Genomic DNA, 13,976 nt, shown 5'->3' with positions numbered 1-13,976 from the left:
TTATGTGGCCAGGAGATACATTGACCTTTAGTAAATCTTATTTTTAAAAAAATCAGATGGAATAGTTACTGCAATATTCCAGCCCTGCAAGGTGAGAGAGAGAGAGAGAGAGAAGAGAAACAGAGGAGATATAGAGAGAGCACTTTCTTCCCTTGTAATCAGATGTGGATTACATTTATTAAAGATTCTGTGTCTCCTTTTAAATGACTTGCAACTGTCTTTCTGAATTACAAGAAGCTAGTTGGAGACATGGCCCCCTTCTGATTTCATCTTCAGATCACAGAGAAATCTTCTAAAATGGGAGGAAACCTGGTTCTTTTCTCTTGCCCTTTGGCTAAAACGTGGTTCTTGTTCACGCGCCCGGCCCTGAGGAGGTAGGAACCGGGGTGAGGCAGCCGAGGGGGTGGGGGAGCAGGGTGTGGTCAGGAAAGAAACTGACCTGCACTCGAATAAAACACACGTCCCCCCAAGACAGGCTCATTTCCAGTTTTGACGTGCCTGCCGTCTGTCAAAGACCCGGTGGGTGCTTCCCGCCACCCGGATTCATCTGCCTCCAGGACGGAGGGGCCCGTTGGGCAATCCATCACGGAGCACACCTGGTCTGCCCAAAGGAGACAGCAGGTAGGGAGGGGCTGGCTGAGCGGTGGGGGGAGCGGATGAGTTGGGAGCGTGGGGCCCCAGGTCGCCTGCTGAGGATCCCGCTCTCAGACAGGACCTCAAGCCTCCGGGCGTATCCGTCCAAGGGGGTGTGCAGAATTTGTCAGCATGGAAAGGGTGACAGATTGGGATGGTCTGGCCTTTTGGCTTTGCAGCTTCTGTCTGTATTTATAGAATTGGATGCTTGGGCCTTCAGGCCCACAGCATTCTGACTTTAAAAGTGGGTGTGCTGACTCAGATACAGGTGGTGAATGGGATTATTATCATGATTTAAACACTTTTTTAAGACACGAGGATCTGGTTTCCTTCCGCTCATTGCAACCATTAAGTTACTTTGGGGAAACACTCTTTTGGGGGGAGCGATGGCCCTCTGCGTGCCCGCATCACCGCTATCCCTGTAAAAGGGAAATCCTGATGCTGGTTTCCAGTTCAAGTGGAATTTCTTACGCGAGTCTCTGTTTGGGGAGAGAAGGTGGCAATCCAGGGCCACTGCGTCAAGAGGCAGAATCGTAGCGGAAGGTTGGGTATAACGGGATCTCTTAAAGCCAGAATTTACGAGCTCGGAATTCACCCACCTCAGCACAGCACTGTGTCATTTGCTGAGATATACGTAGGAAGAATCATAGTTGCGATTTTCCCTTAGCTTGGGATTCATTCATTCATAAGGAAATTCCAGGTTGAGAGATGCTTTTGCCTAGAACGCTGGGGCATTTAACAGGTCTGTTGAATGAATGGGTAAATGAATAAATGCACGAGTGAATAACTGAGTGGGGTCCAGGGGGAGTGACAGTCATGCTGGGCTTGGGCATTTCATTGGACGCTGGAAATCGAGAGAATGAGCAACTTGCTAAGTGAGTGAAGGGGTGAGCAGGTGAATTTTAGGCTGCGGGGAAAGTGAGCCTAGCAGAGTGGGTGGTTCGTAAATCAAGTATGAAATGCCTGGGTTAAGTGCTTCAACCCAGCGTCTGGTGGCATGTCCCCAGCCCGTGGCAAAGCTGCGAGGACAGAATGTCGAATCAGTGCATGGTCTCCTTTCCCCAGAACAAGCCCAGGGGTGGGTGGGAGGTGGGTGATCGTCACTGACCCCTTCCTCCTGAGGAAGGGGCCGGGTCTCAGGGGTCAAGTGGCTAACAGAGCTGCCGTGCGGTAGAGGCAAACTTAAAGTGAGGTCTTGCTGACTCCAAATTGCGTGATTGTACCTCTGTTCTGGGATTTTCTCCTGTCCCCTTTGGAGCCTTTGTCCTCAGGGCTTGGCCCTGGTAGAAGGACGGGTTGGCTTCCTGCCTGAACAGCACACCTGTAGAGCTCACCGCCTGGCTTGGTGCTGGGAATCTTCTCCATACACGAGAGGTCCCACCCCTGCCCTCCAGGGCCTGAGAGCTTTCTTTCCATTGCGTGCCGAAAGCCCAAGGCAACCTGGCACCACTTCCCCAGCCTTGTCCTGACCAGTCCTCAAAAATGCAATCTTGAACGAGCACAGGCTGGGGTGGGGCCCTTGGTCAATTCCTTGGACCAAGGCCACCTTGCCTGAAGAATCCTTTGGGGTTGGATGCTCCTGCCAGGGGCCTCTGAGGCCGGCCTGGCTCCGCCTGACCTGGCCTGGCCACCTTGATGAGGTGGGGTGGGTGGGGAGCAGGGTGGGGCCGTGCTTAGCTGTGTCATGCGCGGGGGCTGACTTCCCCCACCACAGGAATGTGCTGACAGTCCTGATTTTAGCGTCCCCCAAACCTTCATTGGCAGTTCACAACTTAAACATGCTCCAAGACTAGACGAACGATCGATCCTTTGTGCACCGTGGTTACTTTTAAGTCAGACTTACTGTGGTTGCATTTGGGGAGAAGGAGACAGTAGGGCCATAGCAAATGAGCTTAGGCTTCCAAATCAGCCAACCTGTGTTGACCTGTGTGACCTTGGGCAATCGACTGTGCTTCTCTGAGCCTTAATTTTCTCTCTCTAATGAGGGTGTTAAGGATACCTAAGCTGCAGGGTCCTCTGAGGAACAGAGATCCTTATGTGGATGACTGGGGATGTAGTATACTGTGCAGGTATTTTGATTTGCAGAATTCTGTGTTTAATAATGGAAAAAAAAATAAGAAAGGGAGGAGGAGCAGGAGGAGGAGGGTAGAGGAGAAAATAATCCTAGTTAACACTTCTTGAGTTCTTACCATGTGCTATCCTAAGCTCTAAGCCCTTTACAAAATAATCTTGTAAAATCCTAAAGTTACTGTTATTGTCCCCCCTTTCCAGTTAAGGGAATGGCTTTAGCAAGGGGAGATGATGGCGCTGTTAGATTTCCAATGGCCGTCCCTGGCTCTGTGTCTCACCCAATGATGAGTGTCCACCACGGAAAGGACACCTTGCCTAGGACCCTATGGCACAGTGCCAATGGACCCAGTGGACACAGTCAGAACCTGAGTACACTGGGCGTGGCATCCTTAGAAGCTCCTGGACGTGCTACCCCGTGAATGTTGCTGGGGCTCTTGGCTAACTCTGGGGATGGGGTGGGGTGGGCGCCAACGTGGGGCACCAGCAGCCACCAGATCTCCATGTGCCCTTGGAGAGATTTGACTATCAAATACATGTGCGCTGGGAAAACGACTTCAAACACAGGCCCCAGTGAAGGAAGGCGCTCTCTTATATTTTGCCATAAATATTTGGAGCCGAAATCGTCTTTGAAGATAAAGATTGGGCTAGAAGCAAAGCTTGCCCTGGCCACGTTGCCCACAGTGGGAAACACTGACAGGGTGGGGTTGGGGGGGGGCGTTGGTGAATAGCCAGAGAGTGGAGCCTCCAGGTAGGCTGAGGACCGACTGGGTCTGGGGGCCTGCAGAAAAGCACCGCCAGCCTTGGCCTCCAGTGGGTGGGGAAGCCAGCTGGGGCTGACAGCCCGGTGACACTGCAGTGACAGTCCTGGGAGAAGCCGGGACTTTGGAGCATGGGCGGGACTGGAAGGACTGTTCACTAGCTCTGACTTTGGTCAAGTCACTTAACCTCTCTGAACCTTCTTTTTCCTCATTTGTAAAGCGGGAGATAAAGCAAACCTCCTCTTGGCGAGGTCAAGTGTAACTAAGCTAATGCATGAAGTATTAGGTTGCTCTGTAAGTTCTTTTTAAACGGCTTTGTTGAGGTCTAATTCACATGCCATGCAATGCGTCCATGTAAAGTTTACAACTTAATGGCTTTTAGTGTATTCACAGGTATGTACAACCATCACCACCATGAATTTTAGAACATTTCATCACTCACTATCACTGGCTCCCATCCACCTCTTGTCCGGCCCAGTAAACCACCCGTCTGCTTTCTGTCTTTATAGATTTCCCTATTCTGGACTTTTTCATATAAATGGAATCATACATGTGGTCTTTTTGGTTGGCTTCTTCCACTCAGCATAATGTTTTCAAAGTCTGTCGATGCAGTGGCATGGATCAATACTTAATTCCTTTGGATGGGTCAATAATACTTCATTGTACGGACAGACCGCATTTTATTCATCTGTTAGGCATGGACAGATGGGCATTTGGGTTATTTCCACTTTTTGACTCTTATAAATAATGCTTCCCTTTAACATTTCTTTTTCATTGTTTATTTGTTTTTGAGACAGAGAGAGAGAGAGAGAGGGAGAGGGAGAGAGAGAGAGAGAATGAGCAGGGGAGGGGCAGAGAGAGAAGGAGACACAGAATCTGAGGCAGGCTCCAGGCTCCATGCTGTCAGCACACAGCCCGATGCAGGGCTTGAAGTCACGAACTATGAGATCATGACCTGAGCTGAAGCCGGACGCTCAACCAGGTGTCCCTGAATCATGCTTCTCTTCACATTCTTGCTCATGTTTTAGTGGACGTGTGTTTTTATTCCTCCTGGGCCGATACCTGGAAGTAGAATCTTTTTTCGATCGTTTGAGGAAACGCCGGACTGTTTTCCAAAGTGGCTGCACCATTTTACATTCCTACCGGCATTGCGTGATGGCTCTCTACACGGCATTCAGATGAGTGTTCTGCACCCCCGGGACATCCAACAACCAGAATCAGAAACCCACGAAGCCTGGTGCCTGCAGTGGCCAGCCCCGTCCCTTGATCCACATGGTGTGGTCTTCCCACACCTCCTTCACCTCTCCCACCTCCCCACGTGGTCCTGCCCGGTCAACCTTCCTTACTCACGTGTTTTGTTTTTTTTTTTTTTTGTCTCCGAAGGAGCCCCTTTGCTTCTGAGCTTTCCAAACCTGTCTGTCCACCTGCCTGGGTCCTTCCCAGGCTCCCACAGAGACTTCTACATCTCTGTGGAGCTGTGACCTCCTTGGAGAAGGACCTTTGATTTCTCCCTTGCTGTATTCCTCCTGGCACCTGCACGGCCAGGGGCAGGAGCCCGTGCCAGCTTGGGTGCTGGAGAGCTACTGCGCTTGGGTTCAGACGGACCAGGGTTCTCATCCTGGCCCTGGAATGGATGGCTGGGGGCTACCAGGGAGGTTCAGGTCCACCCTCACGAAGAGCACCCCAAACCAAACAGCAGCGACAGCACAAAGAGGGTAATTACACCTTCCTCGGTCTGTCAGGCAGTAAATGTTTGTTGAATGTGTGCATAAATAGGTAAAAGCAACATGTGGTGAGTAAAAAAAAAAAAAAAAAAAAAAAAAAAGTGGTGTTTTGTTATTTCCCAGGGAGCTGTAGGCAACCCAGTCCTGCGTGTTCCGAGAGTATTTTCCTCTATTCCAGAAGCAATGGCCTATGTGGATGCTACGCACGATACCCATTTTATGGATGTTAAAACCGAGGCTCCAAGAACTCCAGTGAAGGCTGCTCGAGTCACTGGGAAGCATTTAGACAACTTGGAGCCAGATTTAGCCGTAGTTAGGAAGAAGGAAGGCCACCCTTCCCAAAATACGTCCCTAGAACTTGAATCCCGTAAGTCCCATAAGACGCCACGGGTAAAAATACTCCTAAACTACCTGAGATTGAGGAACACTTTGCAAGGGATAGCCTATCTCAGGACTCTCTCAGTCAAAGGCTCCTCGTGGGTACTGTGCAGAAGGGCAGTGGGCAGCAATGACTGAGAAGGCCCCTGGGTGGGTTTCTAAAACGGTCCCTGTCCTCTCTGTTTAAGCAAGGGAAGTGCTCTTGGCTGAGAAAGAGCTAGCTTGTTTGGGGTGTGGGTAGGAGGGGAGTCTTTCTGCTAATGTGACCCCTGACTCTCTATACCCTGAACTGGGCGGGACAGACGGCTATCCTCCTGAGCTTACGGTTCTTACATGCAGGGAAGAAGAAACTGCGGGAGAAAAGCCAGCTGGCCTGCGGTCGAGCTCCCCTCTCACTCATGCTAGAGCCCAGGCCTCCAAACTGCTGTAGCCTGACCCGCAGCTTTTTACTCCAGGAAGCTGAACCAACGCTTCACTGCCGGGGGGTGTGGGGCCCCGCTGCGGTGGCTCGCTCTTTTTTTGATTAAAATTAAAAAAATATATATTTTATTTTATTTTTACTTCTTCCTCTTTTTTTTTTTTTAGCTGTGGTTTGCTCTGGATTTCACATCCCCCCTCTCCTCCTGTCTGCACCCCGTCCTGGATACAGAATCACACAGCTCATTGGATGGAGAGAGCTAGGCTTCTACCCTGCCAGTGACTCCTGCCAGCATTGACTTCGGTGAGGGTCCCTCTTGGTCCCCAAGAATAAATGGTGGCTCGGTCGGGCACAGGGCTCCTCTTGGGAGCAACAGTGAGAGAGACGAAGCCCTTGTCGAACCCCTACTGTGCTCCAGGCGCGCGCGCGCGCACACACACACACACACACACACACACACACATACACACACACACACACGTTAGCTCCTTCCACTCAAGGATCTTGGCCACATGCACAGCAAAAGGGTGCTGAGGGCCAGGGAGACAAAGAGACCCCAGCAAGGTCAGACCACAGAGCTGTTGGGATCGGAATGAAGGGCTTCCCGTTGGGGCGGCTGTGCACGCTCCACTAACCTGCACCACTGTATACAAAGTGCCACCTTCTTCAACCACCGCTTTGGTCTGTGCCCAGGACCCGCTCCTAAGGAGGGGCCCAAGAGCTGAGGTCCTGCCCCCTGGACACAGATATCAGTCTGCTCCTTGAAAGAAAAGAAACAATTCCGCTGATCTCCACCTTTAAAGCGTGTCCCCAGAGGGTGAAGATGTTCCAGAGATGTCTCTGTCTCACTGCCACCCCGGACTGTCCAAATAGCTTCTTGCTTCCAGTCCCCCTTGGGCCAATGAACCAATAACTTTCCAAAAGCATGGAAGTGTTTCCCCCTCTGTCCCCACTGGCAGAATAATTAGCACTGAAGATAAGTGTCTTTCTTCTTCTTTTTTTGTTATCTGTCTTTATTTCTCATCCATTTACAAGACATCGCAGGCCCCAATTGTTATCGTGGTAAAAATATCCATAACATAAGATTTATCATTTTAACCGTTCCCCATAAGTACACAAGTCAGTAACATAATCTGTTCTCACTATCCTGTACGGTCACCGATCACCGCTAGCTGTCCCTAAAAGTTCTTCACCATGGCTGATAGAAACTTAGTACCTGTGAATAATTGCCCCCAGCCCTCCTGCCCCCAGCCCCAGGGAGAATTCTTATTTACCGAATGCTTCCCCCGCCCCCCGGCCCCCACCCACTATCCCTTTTCGGGGAGTATTTTTAAGTCAACACGGCAGCACACATCCAACCTGGCTGAGTACGGAAGCTGCCTAGATTCTGGCCTCCGAAACCTAATTAGGAAAAAGGAAACTACAAACCAAGGATTCCCAAAGAAAGGAACCTGGGCGGCTGGAGTTACCTTCCTCCTGGAGGGTGGGGCCCGCCCCGGGGGGATGGAAAGCTGGATCCAGGTTTGTTTTTGAAATGTCTGGGCTGGGCTTGGCCTCCTGGCTCTCCTGGCCACAGCTGGGCGGCCTGTCTCCCCTTGCCACACAGACCGTGAACTATTTTCCCTCGCTCTCTGTTCCAGCTGCCTCCCAGGCCCAGCAACCGGCTGCCCTCCCCCGTGCTGGGTGTGGGTGTGGGGTGGCAGGAGGCAGCACCCCCCCACCCCCCCAGGGGGGCAGGGGCAGGCCCGCTGCTTGGTTTGTTGTTTTGATCCCAGGCTGCAGTTTGGCCAGGAGTAGAGAAGAAGAGGGAACAAAAGACACAAAACACAGATCTCTGGCCTCCGAGGGCAACCAAGAGGGAAAAGAAATGTCCTTGCGCCTTGGGAATTAGCCCTGGACTCGAGCTTAGAACTTGCCAGCCCAGACAGGAGCTTCAAACCTTTGAGACTGAATTTCCAACTTGGTAAGAGAAGATCACTTGAGTGTCTCATCCTAGTTCATCGTTCTGCAGCAGGAACACGAGGCCGTGGGCCTTGGCAGTGTTCGTCTCCCGAATGCGTGATCTTTGCCCGCCTGAAAACTCCCCTCATCCCGCCGACCCCAGCTTCCATAGCCCTTTCTCCGTGAGGCCGACCCAGAGGACCCCAGAAGTCAATCACTCCCATCTCTGTTCTATTCCAGCACCTCCTGCGATTTTCTGTATTATTGACAACCCCCTTCTGTAATTTATAGTTTGACGCCTCTGTTGGGCTGAGCTCGTCAAGGGCAGTCACGTTGCTGATTCATTCTTGTGTCCACACACGAAACGTGCTGGATAAACCTGAGATCCCCTTTGCGTTTTGGTGGCCCTGAGGTCCACTTCCCCTCTGCTGGGGCGCAGGGGAGGGCAGTGGGTGTGTCACTGGGCGTGGATCACGGGGAACTGACAGAGAATCTCCGCTTCCTCCTGTGAGTGATGGCCACCTCGATGTGCTGGAAATGCCACTCTTTGGGGAACCTTGAAGGGAAAGTCTAGGGTCCCGACTGGTTCCAGGGGTGGGAAGGAGCACCGCTGGAGGGTGGGGGCTGTCTTCTTCCAGAATATGGGGGAGCTTCTTTGAGCCACCTGAGTGGGGTCAGGCCGCTTGGCCCTGGAGGTCAGCTATTGGCACCTTGTCACTCCTGTTCAGTACCTGGCTGGGCCCAGCCTCTGAGATCTGTTTGTAAAAAATAATTATTTGCTTAAAACACGTGAAGTGGCCCTGTAATTTTAATTGGTTTAATTTAAATTTTAAACGTCGGATCTTCAACCTCTAATCACTTCGAAACTGAAGTGCTTTTCACCAAATGTGAAGTGCTTTGGGGTTGGAGATGATTATGCGTAGCTCAGAGGGAAAGAGAGGGGAGAGAAGGAGACAGACAGGAAGGAGGACGCAGAAAGGAAGGGTCAGAAAAGAAGAGAAAGGGATTATGGCAGAATGGAGCTGGGAAAACTTTCTTGTCGCTGAGCCACTGTGGACGCACAGCTCAGCTCGTTCAGAGATCTCAGCTCTGTGCGTGGGAGGAGCCCCCTCACCCCTTGTGACCCACATTTTGCATATTGACACAGACCTCGTAGGGACAGTGGGTGGGATTTAGGTTTTCTGATTGCGAAATTCTGATCAGCCTTCTGAGGTTGAGCTTTGTGTGTGTCCCCAGAGCCCTGGGCACGTGCCCCGTCTGCCCTTGGGGTCGCCCAGCACTGAGCACAGAGCAGCCCGGACAGGGGGTCAGGAGGACAAGCCAATGGGCGAAGATTCAGGAATTTGAGCTCGGCGTGCAGGGCCCCAGAGCAGACGTCTTGCTGGAGCGTGAGGCTCCAGCACCAGGCATCAGAGTAGGGCGTGTGTGTGTGTGTGTGTGTGTGTGTGTGTGTGTGTGTGTTTGCATCCTGGGGGGTGGGCTGGCTGGAGACACCTGGCCACAGCTGGCATGGACAGGCATTGCTTGGTAACTCGGGAACCCCTGAGTGGCTGCAGGGCACCGTGGGACAGAGGCCCCGAGCTGGGGGTGGGGGTCCAGCAGCTGGGGTGGTGGTGGGGGCTGCCCACAGCTGCTGCCGGGTGTCCTTGCTGCTTTCTTCTTTCTCTCTGTGTAGCAATGCCAAAAGGGCAAGGGAGGCCAGACTTCATTTCCAACGGCCCGACTTCCAATTTCATTCTTGCTCTTTCCTTCCATGGATAATTCAGGGCTGGCTTCTTTGACTTTCCAAGGTTGTTTTGCTCACTTGTAACTAGGAAATAAGCACTTTCTTTGTGTTGTCTTGGCTTTTGGGGCAGGGTTTCCCCAGCCTCGCCTCTGGGCTTTGAGTTGGCCCTGTGCTTGCTTCTGAGTACTTGGCCTTCGGGAACGCATAATTCAGGCATTCCCTGTGATAGCGCGTATCCTGGCCCCATCAGACTGAACTCCAAGGCAGGCCTGGGTCCAACTAATGTCTGTGCTCCTAGCACCTATTTCAGGATCAGAGGCCCAGCACAGCTCAAATTGGAGGATTCTGGAAGGATGCTGCGGGATGGAGGAGAAAGGCCATATGTCAATCAAATATTGATTCCAGGCTCGGCCATTTCTAGCCTGAAAAGTCCGTTCACCAATCAGAACCTTAATTTCATCTACTGTAAAAATGGAATCAGCCTCACATGACCCCCCAAATAATTTCCAGGTGTGTTATGGCATCCGTGGGGAAAGAGAAACATTAACACGTTTAGAAGAAACTATAATAGAATATCTTCATGACTTTGGGGATACAGAAGAACTTTCAAAACAAACCCACAAGAAAAACCACAGGAAAACACTCATACCTTTGGCCACCTCAAAATTAAAACCTTCTGTTCAATGTAAGCTACCCTAAAAGAAGTTAAAAGTTACGCTACAAACTCACGGGAGGTATTGCAAATACCTCCTGCCATCAACATACAGCAAATAAAGGATTGACCTCCATACTACAAGAACATCTACAACTCAGAGTAAGAAAAGACGAGGAGTAGAAAAATGGGAAAAAGGTCTAAATTCCAATTCATAGAAGAGAAACCGCTTGAGGCTCCAAACATAGGAAGAGATTCTCAACCTTCTTAGTAATCGGGTAAATGCAAATTAAAACCATAAGGACTAGGTTAGCAAGAATATCCAGCAGAGAAGGATAAAGGGCAGAAGACAGAAGGTGGCTGGAGCTGACATTTGGGGGCACAGACCACCTGCCCCCCGAAGCCCCGCAAAGCATCCCCAAAGCAGCGCCCCTCTACAGACCCCGGAACCTTCTGCAGCCACGCCTTCTGGCACTTTCTTTGGGTTTAGTTTCCCATTTTCCTCTCCTAGCTTTTGAGATGGAAGTTTGGGTCATTGTCTTTCAGCCTTTATTGTTCTCTAATATATACATTTAAGGCTGTACCAATTTCTCTCTAAGCATGGCTTTTGTGCATTTCACAGGTTAGCATCATATGTGATCACATACATCATAAAGATGTTTCATTGTCATTTGATTGAAATATTTTGTAATTTCCGTTGTTTTGTTGTTTGGCCCAGAGGATTTCTCGGAAGTGTATTTTTTAAAAATGTTTATTTATTTATTTTGAGAGAGAGAGAGAGAGAGAGCGCGAGTGAGCAGGGGAGGGCCAGAGAGAGGGAGAGAGAGAATCTCAAGCAGGCTCTGGACTGTCAGTGCAGAGCCTGATATGGGGTTTGATGTCACGAAGTGTGAGATCCTGACCTGAGCCAAAATCCAGAGTTGGACACTTAGCCGACTGAGCCACCCAGGCACCTCTTGGAAGTATATTTTCTTAATTCCCCTAAATTCTTAATTTCCCAAAGCATTCTACTTATTTTGCTATTGATGTCTAGCTGAATTCCACTCTGATCAGAGAATATGCTCTGTGGGATTTTAGTCCTCTCCAGTGTGTTGAAACTTGATCTGTGGCTGAGTATATGGTCAATTTTGGTAAATGCTTATAAGGTATACTTTAGAGTTGTTGGGTGCAATGTTCTACAAATGTCAAGTCAAATTGGTTCTACAAATGTCAAGTCAAGTTTATTGGTTAATAAATATAGTTATTCAAAACTATATTTTTGATAATAAGTTTGGTCCACTCGTTTGACCAATTACTGAGAGATGTGTTAAAATCTTTCACTGTGATAAAGATTTTGTCTTTTTATCCTTTTAGCTCTGTCAGTTTTTGCTTTATGTATTTTGAAGCTATATTACTAGGTGCATACATATTTAGAATTATTACATCTTCCTGGCATTTGGAGTTTGTAGTTTATAAAATGCCCCTCTTTATAGCCAGTCACATTTTCTTCCTTGGATCTAAATTTTTTGATATGAATGGAGCTCCACCTGCCTTGTCTTGGTTAGTGTTTTTATTAAGATATCATACCATCCTTTTACTTTAAACTTTTCTGTATCCTTATGCTTTAAGTTTGCATCTTGTAAACAGCATACAACGAGACTGTGTTTTTTCTAAAATCGTGTCTTACAGCTTTTGTCCACTTGCCTTAATGTGACAGATACAGTCAATTTATTCTCTCTGATCTATGTTATTTTTTTCTTCCTTTTTTGCCTTATGGATTCACTGAGTTTTTTTTTTTTTTTATTTAATCCTCTTTTCCCCTCCCTTCACAGTATTTATACATTGTTTTAATGGTTACCTTAGAACAATGATTCTCAAACTATTGGCTCTCAAGTCTCCTTTATACTCTTCAAAATTGCTGAGAACCCCCAAATTAATTTGTTTGCATTACACCTATTAATATTTTGTTGTTATAATTGAGAACTGAAAAGAATTAAAACATTTATTAATTCATTTGAAAATAACAGTACATAGTAGTAAATAGGAATATCTCATTTTTATGAAAAATAACTATCTTTTCTGAAACAAAAAATTGAGAAGATGGTGTTGTTTTTTATTTTGGCCCATTTCTTCAGTGTATTACTTAATAGAAGACAGCTACGTCTTCATATCTGCCTCTGCATTCAGTTTGTTGTGATTTATTGTTTTGGGTGAAATACATAAAGAAAATCTGGACTTATTCAGAGATGTGCTTGGAAAAAACAGAGGAGTATTTTATCTTACTTTTTAAAATTGAAGTATAGTTGAGATATAATTTTATATTATTTTCAGGTACACAGCGTAGTGATTCCACAATTCCATACATTACTCAGCACTCTTCAAAATAAATGTAGTCACCGTTACAACATAATTATAGAATTATTGACTACATTCCCTATGCTGTACTTACAAATTTTTTAAAAAAATGTTTATTCATTTTTAGAGAGAGAGACAGCATTAACAGGGGAGGGGCAGAGACAGAGGGAGACACAGAACCCGAAGCAAGGCTCCAGGCTCTGAGCTGTCAGCACAAGGCCCGACGTGGGGCTCAAACTCACGAACATGAGATCATGACCTGAGCTGAAGTTGGACACTTAACTGACTGAGCCACCCAGGTGCCCCCCCCCCCCACATGCTGTACTTTTCATCTCTGTGACTTATTAAATTTATAACTGGAAGTTTGTATCTCTTAATCCCTTTCACCTGTTTCACTCATCCTACCATCCACTTTCTCTTTGGCAATCATCAGTTTGTCTTCTGTGTTTAAGAGTCTGTTTGTTTGTTCAGTTTTTTTTTTTTAGAGTCCATACATAAGTGAAATTATACAGTATTTGTCTTTCTCCGACTTAGTTCACTTAGCATAATACCCTTTAGGTTCATCCATGTTGTTGCAAATGGCAAGGTTTCATTATATTTTAATATTTAAATGATTTAATAGTCCATTGTAGATATGTACCACATCTTCTTTATCCATTTATCTATCAATGGAGACTCTGGTTCTTCCGTATATTGGCCATTATAAATAATGCTTCAATAAACATAGAGGTGTATATATCTTTTCAAATTAGTGTTTTGGTTTTCTTTGGGTAAATACTAAGTAGTAAAATTACTGGGTCACGTGATATTTCTATCTCTAATTTTTTTGAGGAAACTCCATACTGTTTTTCACAATGGTTGCACCCATTTACATTCTCATCAGTGATGTAGGGGGCTCCCTTTTCTCTAGATCCTTGCCACTGTTTATTATTTCTTGTCTTTTTTTATTTTTAGAATTTTTTAAATGTTTATTTATCTTTGAGAGAGAGAGAGAGAGAGAGAGACATAGCGTGAGCAGGGGAGGGGCAGAGAGAGGGAGACACAGATCTGAAGCAGGCTCCAGGCTCTGAGCTATCAGCACAGAGCCCAACGCGGGGCTCGAATTTACCAACCATGAGATCGTGACCTGAGCCGAAGTCAGAAGCTTAACCAACTGAGCCACCCAGGCACCTCTTCTTGTCTTTTTGGTAATAGCCACTCTGACTGGTGTGAGGAGGTAGGAGATATGTCACTATGGCTTTTATTTGCATTTTCCTGATGATTAGTGATGGTGAGTATCTTTTCATATGTCTCTTGGCTATGTTTGTCTTCTTTGGAAAAATGTCTATTCAGGTTTTCTGCT

The 13,976-nt window shown here is 47.8% G+C and overlaps 1 long non-coding RNA gene across 1 annotated transcript; it reads left to right on the top strand.

Moving 5' to 3' along the window:
• Positions 1-434: 434 nt before the first annotated feature.
• Positions 435-8,716, top strand: LOC123584295. The gene is made up of 2 exons (XR_006705305.1): positions 435-621; positions 6,149-8,716. It is a non-coding gene; the product is annotated as an uncharacterized LOC123584295 (long non-coding RNA).
• The last annotated feature ends 5,260 nt before the right edge of the window (positions 8,717-13,976 follow it).

The sequence above is a fragment of the Leopardus geoffroyi genome, chromosome B3 (assembly GCF_018350155.1).
Source record: "Leopardus geoffroyi isolate Oge1 chromosome B3, O.geoffroyi_Oge1_pat1.0, whole genome shotgun sequence".
NCBI classification, from domain to species: Eukaryota; Metazoa; Chordata; class Mammalia; order Carnivora; family Felidae; genus Leopardus; species Leopardus geoffroyi.
The sequence above is the reverse complement of the archived record's forward strand: the minus strand, read 5'-3'. Positions and strand labels throughout refer to the sequence as shown.